We start from the raw sequence: 12274 nt of genomic DNA, 5'->3' as shown, positions 1-12274 counted from the left end.
AAGGCCACAGCAACAGATCAAAGAGAGTGAAGTGGGGAGCAGCTTGGCTAGCTATGGTGAAGCATTACCATAATGAATTCTGTGAGTAAGCAACATACTTTAACATAATTTCTTTTGATCTATTAAGAAGGCATATGCTATAATTAAGAAAAGAATTACTAAGCAAAATGTGAGGCTATTTTCAGATTGAAAAGCTAACTCGTTTTCCCAATCTCTGCCACTGCTTTCAGAGATTTCTTTAAAGACCCACAGAAGCTATTTTCATGAAATTGAGATAACTCACCCCACAGCCATTCACACAACAATTTCAGTTTGGTTGGTTTGTTTGTTTTCTGTCTTGCCAACATTAATGTTTATTCATTGTTCCCTAGTCCCCCTTAAGAATTTAGGAGAAAGAAATACAAGGGCAGAGTTGGATTGTGCCCTAAACTACTATAACTTTGGGACACCTGTGCTAAATTCCTGGTGCTGTCATTCATGGAATGATTATCCACCAATCCATACAAAGTCAAATCAAATAGAATTTTGAAGCAACATCAATTCCAACATAACAAACATGATTTCTGGTGTTTAAATGTGCCAAGTGGAAAACGATTGACTCTGCTTTCAAGGCTGTGATCCTATTTAGGCATGGAAACCAGCCTTGGACTTATATATTCTGGACTTCTGACTGTTCTCTATAGTGGTGCTGGTACTTTCCTGCCTGCTTCTTTGACCAGCACAGAATGCTTATCAGAGTAGGGAACTGCATGCATCAGATAAATCCTTTTCTAGCCTGTCATTTTTCTGCTACACTTCACCCACAAGTTATTTTTCCTCCAATGACACAGCAGACAGGAGTCCACAAGCTCAGCTGGGAGACAAAATGAGTGACAGGGTTATAGAGGGAAAGTGGTGGGTGGGAGAAAGGGCAAACATCCCTTCCCACCCAATGTTACTCCACTGGAAATGACCCCCTCACCCCCAATTGCTTTGCCATGGTTTGGCCAGGAACCTGTGTGAGTAAGAGGGTTAAGAGACAGAAAAAATAGGGGCAAAGATGTCTAAGTATGGTGGAAGTGGTGGGCACTATTTTCCATCCTGAAAGATGCCTCAAATGGCAGCATGTGTGTTTCCAAACTAGTGTGTGCTGTATCACACTTACCCGCCCTCCCCAAGTTTTCATTTGTTTGCTGTTTGGACTTACAAGACCTTCCTCCACCAAATGCTCCTGGGATGGGTTACAAAAATGGCATAACTTTTTTAAAAGTACAATGAACATTAGAAACATAAACTAACTGCATGTTCAGTGAGAAGTATTTGTCTTTGCTCTTATATCCAGCTACTCTGGGGAGTACAACAACTAATTAGCCCTCAAACTTGGAGAGGGGAAAGAGGTCAGACTTGTATCTTCTCCTGCCCCTGTGCCTCCCCCAGTTCCATTGCCCACCCTCCTGTCTGTTGTGCAGCAATACAACAGCACTGCTTGCTTTAGCAGATGGGAAGGAGGGCCAGGTGAGGGCACAGAGTGGGTCAGGACAAGCTGCACTACCTGCATTCTCTTTCATGGCTGTGGGGCTGCTAAAGAGACAAGTTGATTCTTCTTGCAACCTAGAAGCATCCTGATTCTCAAAAGGGTTGCCATCTTCTTCACCTCAAGGAATTGGCTCCTTCTGGGGAGGCACATTTCCTCACATGTAGCTGCCAATCTACACCCCCAAGCCCTTCTGGATAACTTCAAAAGAAACATGGACCTGAGCTGAGGGAGGCACCAGAGGCCACCAAAGGCCCAAGTTCTGCAGGTTAATGGATAAGGCTGGCTGATCAGACCAGCGAACTGACAAGTGATTTATACTGACTTTCTTTAATCCTACACTAGATTAAGATGAGAACAAACTAGTTATACAAATGTTTCTGGTGTACAGCTATAAATGTTATCAAAGTACATGTTGTTTGTTCGTTGGCTGTTGTTGCTCTATTTGAATAGTCCTATGACTACCTTCAGTTTCTTTTAAATTCCTTATTGCATTGTTTTGGTCTGTAGGAGAGAAAGAGTAGAGAAATACAAGAATATGGAGAACAACAGAGGTGTCTGTAGAATGCTTTTTGTAAAGTGCTGAGATGAAGCTGCAAATATGTTCAGATGCCATTTGTTACTGTTTGAGAAATACTGGAGTTGACTACATGAACTATGGTCTGATATAGGAAAACAAAGAACATAAGAATTGCTTTGCTAGGTCTGACTGAAGTCCATTAAGTCCAGCATTCAGTTTCCAATGACAGTCAGCCAGAGCTTACAAAGCAAGGCATGAAAGCGATGCTCATCTCCTGTGATTTGCCCCCAGCATCTGATACTCAGTGGTATACTATGCCTGTACACTAGGGATGTGATCCATTGGCTGTTGCTGGTTTAAAAGAATTCCATTGACCTAACAGGCTGGCATTGATTTGAGTTCATTCTGTATCTGCTAGCTGATGCTCTCACCAATCCTTATGGGCTTTTTTTGCTCGGAAAAAATGTTGATGTTAATATCAACACTTTGAAAGGAAATATCAATATTTCCTTTAAAATATTGCTATTTTGAAGAAGATATCAATATTTTAAAAGGAAATATCAATAAATTATAATTCTTACAATGAATGTTTTAGAGCTAGATTTTTAAAATAAAAAGTCCATTTTCAAAAATAGCTGTGGAAATTCGCTACATTAAAATCTGATCCTCAGTGATTGAGAATAAGCTATAATTCGGTACCAAACCCAAATTGGGTGGAATTCTAGCACATCCTACTGTACACAGAGATTCCATTTAGCTACTATGAGTGATAGCCTTTAATAGAGCAGCCTTTCATTACTTTGGTGACATGAGTGAAAGAACTGGACCCAGCATTCCTCTAACATCCTCTAGCAAAAGGTTGTATAAAAATAACAAGAGCTGAAGATTAGGAATACTTGAGGAATTTATTCAGTCTGCATTTTTATGTGGATCAAACTAATTCACAGCTCCTGAACTTCTGTGCACGACATAACACAACATTCAGTCTGATGTAATGCTTCTCTAAATTTTGCAACTTGGTTTGTGATGTGGGTTTTGGCTGCAAAATGCACAAAAATGAATCAAAATTGATAAAATACTGCCAAAATTATGCTAAGTGCAACCCATAACTAAAATATGTAACTTGTCCCTTGGGTCCTCCTCCGTGCCTGAGGACTGGAAAGTGGCAAATGTAACGCCAATCTTCAAAAAGGGATCCAGAAGGGATCCCGGAAATTACAGGCCAGTTAGCTTAACTTCTGTCCCTGGAAAACTGGTAGAAAGTATTATTAAAGCTAGATTAACTAAGCACATAGAAGAACAAGCCTTGCTGAAGCAGAGCCAGCATGGCTTCTGCAAGGGAAAGTCCTGTCTCAGTAACCTATTAGAATTCTTTGAGAGTGTCAACAAGCATATAGATAGAGGTGATCCAGTGGACATAGTATACTTAGACTTTCAAAAAGCGTTTGACAAGGTACCTCACCAAAGACTTCTGAGGAAGCTTAGCAGGCATGGAATAAGAGGAGAGGTCCTCTTGTGGATAAGGGATTGGTTAAGAAGCAGAAAGCAGAGAGTAGGAATAAACAGACAGTTCTCCCAATGGAGGGCTGTAGAAAGTGGAGTCCCTCAAGGATCGGTATTGGGACCTGTACTTTTCAACTTGTTCATTAATGACCTAGAATTAGGAGTGAGCAGTGAAGTGGCCAAGTTTGCTGTCGACACTAAATTGTTCAGGGTTGTTAAAACAAAAAGGGATTGCGAAGAGCTCCAAAAAGACCTCTCCAAACTGAGTGAATGGGCAGGAAAATGGCAAATGCAATTCAATATAAGCAAGTGTAAAATTATGCATATTGGAGCAAAAAATCTGAATTTCACATATACACTCATGGGGTCTGAACTGGCAGTGACCGACGAAGAGAGAGACCTTGGGGTTGTAGTGGACAGCATGATGAAAATGTCGACCCAGTGTGCGGCAGCTGTGAAAAAGGCAAATTCCATGCTAGCGATAATTAGGAAAGGTATTGAAAATAAAACAGCTGATATCATAATGCCGTTGTATAAATCTATGGTGCGGCCGCATTTGGAATACTGTGTACAGTTCTGGTCGCCTCATCTCAAAAAGGATATTATAGAGTTGGAAAAGGTTCAGAAGAGGGCAACCAGAATGATCAAGGGGATGGAGCGACTCCCTTACGAGGAAAGGTTGCAGCATTTGGGGCTTTTTAGTTTAGAGAAAAGGCGGGTCAGAGGAGACATGATAGAAATGTATAAAATTATGCATGGCATTGAGAAAGTGGATAGAGAAAAGTTCTTCTCCCTCTCTCATAATACAAGAACTCGTGGACATTCAAAGAAGCTGAATGTTGGAAGATTCAGGACAGACAAAAAGAAGTACTTCTTTACTCAGCGCATAGTTAAACTATGGAACTTGCTCCCACAAGATGCAGTAATGGCCACCAGTTTGGATGGCTTTAAAAGAAGATTAGACCAATTCATGGAGGACAGGGCTATCAATGGCTACTAGCCGTGATAGCTGTGCTGTGCCACCCTAGTCAGAGGCAGCATGCTTCTGAAAACCAGTTGCCGGAAGCCTCAGGTCCTGCTTGCAGGCTTCCCCCAGGCACCTGGTTGGCCACTGTGAGAACAGGATGCTGGACTAGATGGGCCACTGGCCTGATCCAGCAGGCTCTTCTTATGTTCTTATGTTCAAAATATAATTTTGGACATATTTGTGTATTAATTTTTCATTTTTAAAAAAACTATTTGATGCAGAAGCAGGATGGAATAGATCAATGAGGGAAATGTGAGAGACAGAATGGAACAGAAATATACTGATCATTCTATCCCTACTAAAGATGTTCAATGTGGGAGTGCATGAAGGGAAATCAGTGTTATTCTGAGAATATCAGCAGAGAACTGAGACTTAAGGCAGCAGCCATTTTAAGACCGGTTGTAGTAAGACTTGCTCAATGTTAAGTAAAGTGTGCTTGTTGCACACTTTAGTCTCCTGATGATCTGTTTACAACATTTGCAGAAGTAAATATTTCATGGTCAGAATTCATGCCCTTCTGACTCTCAAGCAACACTGCCAACCAGCTCAGCAACTAGCCTCCTTCCAAACACATACAGACACTCAATGGGATTTTTTATCTCTAATACTCAAAGCAGGGTAGCAAATAAGACTGTAATATTCCACACAGCAGCCCTGCTTAGGATTGTCATCCCAGTGTGTCTGGGAGACATTTCAGCAAAGCGTGTGAATCCTTCTCATCCTCTCATGAATTACTGAAAATACTCCCCAAAATAAAATCTGTTATATTTGATCGAAAGCATGATGTTACTGTGGTTGGGCTTGCTGCTGCTGCAATAATCTAAAACAGAGAGCAACTAGGAAAAGCTGCTTCTCCTGGTAACCTGTTCCATGTGTGCCCTCCATCTAGATGAAAAAGCAAAGACTTTCGTCTCACAAAAGAGTCTCTTTGAAGTCCATAAGTGATATTTAACCACTTTTCTTGTTGTAAAGCAACCAGTCAGATAAGACACCTAGCCACCTCCCATCCCCAAACCTCAAGGACTTTGAAGAAAGAGGCATAAAGCAACAGAAATAGCAGTAGAAGCAACCTTTGCCTGCTTAGGATGCTTCGGGACCTCATTGCTTTTTCTTTTTTGTTTGCTGTTTGAAGTTTGAAACTGTAAAAAGAAAAAAAAAGGCCTCAGAGTTTTATCTCTCTAATATTCAAACAAGGATAGCAATAGAACTCCACCATCTGAGCAAGTGTATAATCTGATTATTGGCTGGGTCTTTGAAATAGAGTTTGAATATTTGTGCTTATTAATTTTGGATGGCAAGGAAGTGTTAAGAAAAGAAAGCTCTTTGGTATGTATTACCCCAGTCAGAAAACCATGCGTAAGAGAGACATATAGACTGTGTTCTCCAGGCTGGAAGATGTGTAGGCTAGAGACAGGATCCGTTGGCCGGTGCTGGTTCAAAAGCATTCCATCGACCTAACAGGCTGGTATCGATATCAGTTTGTTCTTTGTGTGTTAACTGCTGCTTTTACTGATCTGTTTCCCCCTCACAAATAATATTTATATGAATAATGATATTTTTAAAGGAATACCAGTAAATGAAATATTGATATTTGTTCTTAATATCAATATTTTAGAGGCAGATTAAAAAAAAATTCACTACATAAAAATCTGATCGGCAACAATAGAAAATAAGTCCCTTAATGGAAAATTCTGTACCAAAACCGAAATGGGCAGAATTCTAACGCATCCCTAGTGTAGACTGCCTGAATTTAGAAATTCCCATCAGGTCTTTCTGAATTCTCCTTTGACCTCTCTGGGCTATTTCACACATTTTAGCATAAATCTTCCTATACAACATTTTTGTAAGCATCACGTTACACACTTCTGTGCACAGCATGATGCTGCGAGATGGGGCAGCAGTGGCAATGGCACTGCTGCTCGCTTGAGGCACCTGGTGGTGGTGGTGCATGAGTCACATGAGTTTCCTGGTGGCATGCATGTTGTGCAAGTCACCCGGTGGCGGCAGCAGCAGTGCATGAGTTGCATGAGGCACTTGGTGGCAGTAGCACGTGAGTCACCTGGTAGTGGTGGCGGCAGGGGTGCACAAGGCACCTGGTAGTGGCAGTGGTGCCCACAGCTAACAGGTGAGTGAGCAAGTGGGGCAGAGGCAAGCGAGATGTCCAGCGGCGGCTGGCCCTGTCCCTTAGTGGGTTGGTCAGTCAGTTGGTGGGTGGATAAGGGGACCCATGGAGAGAGACTGATGGGGAGAGGGAGGGGGACTCCTGGGGGGGACACCTATGGGGGCAGGGAGGGACAGGGACCTGGGGGGGAGGGGAGCATATAGGGAGGGAAAGAGGGAGGGCTGGTGACTCATGGGTAGAGGGGATGGGCTGACCCATGTGGATGTGTGCTGGAGACCCATGGGGGGGTGCGCTGGTGACAGCAGATGGGGTTGGCAAGTGAAGCAAGCAGGGCTAGCAGGTATATATTAAACATTTAGCATGTACCTGCTTCTACCCTGAAACATAACTAGGGTATACACACTGAACAAACTAAATGTACAGCCACCTAACCTTCTTTGGGAAAGAACTGATACACTTTACATTTTTATTGTATATTTTGGCATGTGAAGCAGCTTTCAGTTCTTGCCCAAAAGGAAATATATGCAACACTATCAAGGAATCTCCATAAGCATTTTCATTTTCATTTGGAACAGAGTGCTATTAACTAGTAATCTTTTTACATTGCTGTAAGAGAGCAAAAAAAAGTTTAATGGTTATGTACTACTGCTGCCTATTGGTCTGTCTTGTCCTTCAGGATGTCTTTCTTTCCTTTCTAATATCCTAGAATGGCACAATGGCAACAAGCTATTATTTTCTTCTTTAACGTTCAGGGAAAATATGCTGCAATATTTTTGTGGGTTCATCAGTGAAACAGCTTATGATCCATAAGGTGCCGTTTAGGAAAACTTGGAATGTTTAAGTGACTTCTGAGACCTAGGCTCAGTTCAGACATCACATAAAATCATGGTTAAATCAGAAATAAAGCCAATATTTGAAGCCATGGTTTATGCCAACCATAATTTGGCATGGTGTTTGAACTGACAACCCGTAGTTATGGTCATTTCTTTGCCTCCAGACTAATGACAAGGCTAATGTCCCTAAAGACAAGACTGCTGATCATAGGGAATAGACTGTAGCTCATTGGTAGGGCATCTGTTTTGCATGCTCCCAGGTCCCAGGTTCAATCTCCAGTACAGCTGAGAGAGACTCCAGTCTGAAATTCTGGAGAGCTGATGTGAATCAGTATAATCAATACTGAGCAAGATGTTCCTCTGTTCATACAGAAATTAAAAGCAGACAAACAGCTCTAAACCATTGTTGTACTGTACACTTGAAGAACAAACCATAAATTGAGTTCTAAATCATGGTTAATGCAAAACATGGTTTGGTGTTATGTCTGCATTAAGCCAAATGGATCACAACATCACTTGATAAGGAGTTGTGCCCCAGCAGCCTTGGTAACATCCTGGGGCATACTTTTTAGATCATTGGTACATCCTCATGGGGATGATAAAATGTCCTCCTGGGTCAGCAGTTCTGGAAGGGAGCATTCACTGTGACTCTTCGAAAGCTTGCAATCACATTAGCAGAAGTTGGTCTTACAATTGATCAAATTATAAATAATTTCAGCTGCTCATATTTCTGGTTGACAGTACTGCATACTTACACAATGTAAGGAGTTCACTGGAAACTTCATCAACGTTTTATTAGAATATGCTCTCTGAGTTCTACTGATTATGCAGCTCTTGAACACTGTATTTGGGACTGGGATTTTCTAAGTCAATTCTGTTTCTGATTTCTTTAGCTGTCACACAGTATATGGTGCAATAAAATTATGCTTAATATAGCTGGTTGCAGAAAGAATGAAAAGAATCATAGCACTGAAAGAGAAAAATGTGCTACAGATATATATCTTAATAGAATATGTTTAAACTGGAGTCCTTAATATTGAAATTAACAACTGCCATCTTTAATGTGATGAAGCCAAAGTCACTTAGGATGCACCACACAAGAGAGAAATATTTGCACAGGTGGTCACACAACGTGGCCTTTCAACTATTATTATCAGTGAAACACATCCAAAAAATAATTGTTGTCTGAGTCAGTCAGTCAATCAAAAGATGAGTATCAACCAAAGTAGGTACACATAAACAAATGGTGGCTGCTGTGAGTACAGGATGCTAGACTAGATGGGCACTTTGTCCAGTCCTTTAGGAAACTGTTATGTTCTTATATGATAGCACTAGGGGCTCCTATATATGATCAAGAATAGCTTGTATCGGAAGAATGGAACACACTTTTGAAGGGATCAGTTGAATCATTCACATACAATTCATAAAGAACTGTATAAAAGACCATCATTCTGTTTAAGGCTCATAGAGACAACAATATCTCTTTCTTTATTGGACACTGTTAACGTGCAGTGTGTCTTACAAGGTTTATCTTATTTGTAGTGACCATCAAGTAAGGCAGGTCATAATGATTATCATTTTATAAATAGGGAACTGAAGCTGAAGGTTAGTGACCTGCCTAAGACCACATTCACATAATATAATTATTCCATGATTATTCCACTTTAAAGAATCATGGCTTCCCCCAAAGAATCCTGGGTAGTGCTGTTTGTGAAGAGTCCTGAGAGTGGTTAGGAGACCACTCTATTCTCCTCACAGTTACAATTCCCAGAGTTCTCTAAACCACTCTGTCAACTGTAGTTCGGTGAGAACAGGTGTCTCCTAACAACTCTCAGCACCCTTCACAAATGACACTTCCCAGGATTCTTTGGAGGAAGCCATGACTGTTTAAAGTGGAATAATAGTGGTTTAAGTATATGGTGTGAATGTGGCATAAGACTACTCAAGGAACCTACTGGATCACAGTGCCTATGCTAGTCTGCAGGAGAGAAAGAGAATTGTATTTCTGCTCACTCTCGTGCTATCACCTTTATGGTATATCAAATATTCTGTTTTATGTGAATTGCCACAGCTCTAGTGTTTTTAAACAGCCTATACTCTCATAACCTTATGAAAGATTTATAGCACTTCTAAACAGGAGTCATCAGTTTCACTTCTTAGCAAATCAATGGGGGGACACTATCCAGTCTATTGAACTGGTTTATGCAACCAATTTGCACAAGTTAAATTTATTTCTTGAAAATATAAAACACCTGTATGTGGACACAGAACTAGTAAGATATGCCAGACAAAAAGAGTTGCAGAGATTAAAACTGCTCATTTATCTCACACAAACCCTGTGTGATCCCTCAATATTCATTGTCAGATAAAGGCTGCATATAAACCATACCTTCAAAGTGCATTCAAACCATACCCCCCAACAACAAAGAATTCTGGGAACTGTAGTTTACCCCTCATAGAACTACAATTCCCAGCAACCTTAACAAACTACAGTTCCTAGGATTCTTTGGGGAGAAATATGTGCTTTGAATGTGCTTTAAAGATAGGGCATATAAGCAGCCAAAGGCAGCTTGTCTAGTCTATTTTTCTACACTCCACTACACAGAGAAATTTTTATTTTATTTTATTAGAAAGCACTACCTGGTGCAAACTATACTATGCACACCATGTGTGCTATTATTTTCCCCCAAAGCAGCTTCTTTGGCAGCAACTGATTTCCTTCTGTGTCAGTTGCTCAGATGTCTTTCTGTGCCTTGAGGCTTTCCCCTGAGCAATCCAAAGGCCAACATGCAAGCATTCCCTTTTGCAAGCAGAGGCTTTCCCAAGTCCCCTCCTGGAGTAAGCAAAATATAAAAGCTTTTTCTGATCCAACCCCAACCCCATCCACTCCACAACACTAGATTTTTGTAGACAAACAAACAAACTACCATGGATGGAAGAGGAACAATGTAGCTGCATGAGCCAAAACAGTTAGAGGTGGTCCCAAAGAAGAACTACACACACCCTTATCCTCCTAAGCCAAACAAATCCAGAGAACAGGAATTCAGTTCATGTTTCCTAGCCTACTGCTGAAGGTCTGGATGAAGGGTATGTATGTGTGTGAGAGTGTATGTGTCATGTAGTACAGGCGGGCCCCGCTTATACGGCAGGTTCCGTTCCAGACTGCCGCCAAAAAGCGGAAACCGCGAAAAAGCAGAACCCATTGACAATAATAGTGCGCGTTGCACGAAAATGGAGCATGATGAGCAAAAACCGCAGTAAAAGAGGAACAAGTGCCTTAAAGTGGGGACTTTCCCTAATTGAAAGTCGACGCATTAGTGGAATGCTGAAAGGTGAAGTGCCGTAAAGCGGGGCCTGCCTGTATCTGTATTTGATTGCGATGGACTGGAAAACATTTTGGCCATTAAGGTTCAGAAAGAAGCTCTGCGAAACAAACTTCAAACATTCTTTTAGTTGTTCAATAAGCATTAAAAGGCATTGTGTGGTACCTTAAATCTTAGTAATGGCATTCTAACCAATTGGTTACTTCTTCATAGCAGGCAATAAAGTTTGAATGGAGAGAGATGGTTTCATGGTAGCCAAAATGCCTTAAGGATAGTATCTAGGGAATTTCCGTCTCTGAGCTTCTAATTCCATACCAGGAAATACTACATTTTCACTTTATTCAATGCTATTCAACATCTTTGTGCAAAAGTACAATCACAACATTGTAGTAGCAGCTATTCCCACAATAGGAACATGTCATGTTGAGATGAATCATAAAACATGGAGATACGCTAGATATGAAAAGGCATAGCACGACTTTAAAAAAAAGGTTGAGGGTGCATTATGATGTTCCTATCTCAGAAAAAAGCAATTGATTGGTTCACGGATTGATTCTGATGAATTGCCTTCATTGCTGCTGCACAGCATCCACTGTGCTTTCATGTGTCATATAATTCATGGGTTTCATGGCCTGTAAAATATTAATCATAAAAGAAAAATGTAAACACATTTATGGATGCCTTTGATTTATCATCTAAAGCAGGGATGGCCACTGTGGTGCCCTCCATATTGTTATTGTTATTATTTAAATTTATATGCCACCCTTCCTCCCAAAGGGGCCTAGGATGCCAAACACACAAATGATAAAACAACTAAAACATCTAAAATCAATTCCAATATAGATACATAGAAAGATCTCTTCTTAATAGGCTTGTTGGACTAGGCAGCTCTTCCACAGGCATCAAAAAGACAACATAAACGGGACCTGTCTAAAATTTAAGGGGAGTGAATCCCAAAGGATAGGTGCCACAACACTAAAAGCATGATTCCTATATTGTGTGAAATGAATCTCCTGATAAGATGGTACCTGCAGGAGCCCCTCACCTTCAGAGTACAGTGGTCGACTGGGTATAAAGGGGTGAGATGATCTTCAGGTAACCTGGCCCCAAACTTTATAGGGTTTTATACACCAAAACCAGCAGCTTGAATTTAGCTCGGTAGCTAATTGGCAGCCAGTGCAATTCTTTTAGCAGCAGCTTAACATGGTAGCAATATCCTACCCCAGTGAGCATTCAAGTTGCCACATTTTGCACTAGCTTCTGCTTCCGAACCAACCTCAAGGGCAGCCCCACATAGTGTGCATTGCAGTAATCCAGCCTGCAAGATTACCAGCACATGGATGACAGCGGCTAGGCTATCTTAGTCCAGAAATGGCTGCAGCTGTCTTACCATCCAAAGCTCATAAGAGGCACTCCTAGCCACTGAGGTCACC

Source organism: Rhineura floridana, chromosome 2 (genome assembly GCF_030035675.1).
Source record: "Rhineura floridana isolate rRhiFlo1 chromosome 2, rRhiFlo1.hap2, whole genome shotgun sequence".
NCBI lineage: Eukaryota > Metazoa > Chordata > Lepidosauria > Squamata > Rhineuridae > Rhineura > Rhineura floridana.
Note: the sequence above shows the minus strand (reverse complement) of the source record.